Raw genomic sequence first — 3,060 nt, forward strand, 5'->3', positions numbered from 1 at the left:
CTTTCTCTCTCTCTCTCTCTCTTTACATAGAGCAAATGATAAGACCGAAACTTGGATATGATTGGATGAAATTGGAAATATTATAGTTTGAAAAAAAAATAAAAAATTATTCAAATGTTGATATCATTTAGTGATAAGAAATGCTATCACTATCATAAATATGATAACTTTTTTATCTCCTTACAAATATCTTAATGTTATCATCTATCAAATATCATTCTAATTCATTCGATATATTTGATTGATTATGCAAAAAAAAAAGACTGATAATAAACTATCATCAAATTTAACATAAATCTCTTAAATAAAATTAAAATATCATTTAATTTTTTTTTAAATTTAATTTTTTAATTTTTTTTTAATAAATGAAAGTAAATGTGAAAATAAATGAGTAAAATCGTTTTTTTTTCTTAACAAATTTATAAAAACATTAAAATTTTGAAAAAAAAGTTAATTTCAATAAATTCCATTTTTCGAATTAACATTATTCGTTTTTTTTTTCTTCAAATTTTAGCTAAAAAATTTTGTTTTTGAAGAAAAAGGGAAAAAGAAAAAAAGAATGACAAAAGGTAAGAAAAAGAAAGAGAAAGAAGAAAGAAAGACAGAGAGAGAGAAGAGAGAGAGAGAGAGAGAGAGAAAAAACAGAGCTTCTTTTAAAAGCTTTTGAAATATTGCTTTTTCTTTTTTGTTTTCTTTCTATACAAAATATGAACTTTAACACAACTTCTTAAACTCTTTATCTTTCTTTTTTTTTTAAACCATACATTTGCAACCAAAAATACACACATTATTATTGATTGATCGATTGATTGATTGATCTCATATGGAACAATCGATCAATCAATCAATTATCGAACTGATCAATCCGAAATGTTTTTAAACTTCCAAAACATTTAAACATTCTTTCCTTTCTTTTTTTTTTTGATACATATATAAATGTGTGTAATATACAATTTCATTTTATCGAATCTTAAATCCAATCAATTTGTTCGCATACTATTATCACTAATAACAGATGACAACGATACTTGAAAAGATGACATCTGAGAAAAAAGAAAAAATTGTAACATCAAAATTGTGATTTGATTGATACATTGATAACTGATCTTATCATTACTTCTGATAATGCATGATAATTACAGATAAATGCAAAATACCATAAGCACCTGCTAATAAATTATCCTACAAATGTTTTACATATATCGTGACAATTCTAAAATCTGAAATAATCATTTGAAATAATTTAAATTCTCAATTATATGTTAAAACAAAAAATTTTATAGTTTACTTTTATTTTCTTGCTTTTTTTTCACTTTTCATCATTAAATGAGAAAAAGAAATGTTCATTTTTAAAAAGAAAAAAAAATGCGAAAAAAACTTAGTATTATTATAAAAAAATCATTACCATTCATTATTACTATTTTTAATTAAAATAATTAAATCCTCAATTATATTTTATTTAATTTTAATCAATAGATGAAAAAAAAAAGCCCTAAAATCATTTCTATTCATTACTATTATTTTAAATGATATCATTAATAATATCATTAAATTAAACTTAAATAAAAATTGAAAAAAAAAAGTTGCATTGGCTAAATTTATATCTTAAAAAAAAAAAAAATTTTGATGTAAGAAAAAAGAACAACAAAATTGCAATAATATGTATACGAAAAGGATATGATGCATGTTGCATGTTACATGCAATTAATTCGTATTATATAGTACAAAAAAAAAAACAACATACACACATTCCATAACAATAAACATGCAATGCATGCATAATGCATGCAAATAATAAATAAATGTATGCAAGCTTGATACTAAATGGAACAAACAAAAGGAACAAAAAAAAAAAAAAAAAAAAAAAAAATAGAACGAATATTTAGCGCTGCTAAAAATCATTTGTGAAATAATCGATAGGATGAATTTTTGTTGAATGAAAATGGATAATTTAAAGATAGCTTGAAGAAAAATAGGCTTAAAAATTTTTTAAATCATAAATTTGCTCCATTTCAAACAATTTCGATCATATCAATTTATCATTAATCTCATAAATTGTTATCAGTTTTTCTTTTTGTAACAATTTTAATCATTTTATACTTCTTAAATGTTAATTTCCAAGGATGATATGATTAATAATTCAGGCTAAACTTTTCTTTTTTTTGAAAAAACTTTCTTGAATCTTTCTTTTTTTGAAGGATTTTAAACAATCTTCTAAATTATAATTTTATTTAAATATTTTTTGGAAAAAAAAATTTTTTTTCCAAAAAAATATTTAAAACTTTTTTTTTCAAAAAATATTTAAAAATTTTTTTGTTTTCTAAATTTTCAAATTTAAAATGAAACATTCAATTCTGAAATAATTAAAATATTTTATGAATAAATAATTATTTATGCGAAAGACAAACATTCAAATTTATGAAATATCTTTTTTTTTTTTTTTAAACTTAATAAATATGCAATAGAAGAGAAACTGATGGTGGAAATATTACCAAGCTTGAAAATCAATATATAGCAACCAATATGGGGCCAGGGTTGAAGAAGAGAGACTTATGCGGCCATTTCCAAAGAAAAGCCATTTAATGTGGCCAAGCCTGAAGTGCTGAAGGAGGCTAAGCGTATAAAGTCTAAGCCTTAACGAAAAATCTATATTAAGATTGAAGAGAGAAAACATTACATATAATGATAACTGCATTTTATTTAATACTTCCCTTTCTTCTTCATCATAAAATAGATCGTTTATTGGCCCGTTATCAGATAAACTTACCCCAAATGAGGAAATTATTAGTGAGCAAATCGTTAGGTTTATTTGATGATTTGTCACCGTTACGATTGATATTGTCACCGTTGCGATTGATATTATCGTTGTTACAATTATTGTCGTTGTCGTTGTCGTTGTCGTTATAATTTGCCGTTGCTACTTCACTTTTATATCAAAAGCTTTTTTCCTTCTCATATTTTTATTTATAATTTATGAAAATTAATCAATAAAAATGAATATATTCCAAAAAAAAAAAAAGAAATATGTATACACAAACTATTCGTGCCGCATAGTAATAG

This window comes from Loa loa, assembly GCF_000183805.2.
Source record: "Loa loa unplaced genomic scaffold supercont3.186, whole genome shotgun sequence".
NCBI lineage: Eukaryota > Metazoa > Nematoda > Chromadorea > Rhabditida > Onchocercidae > Loa > Loa loa.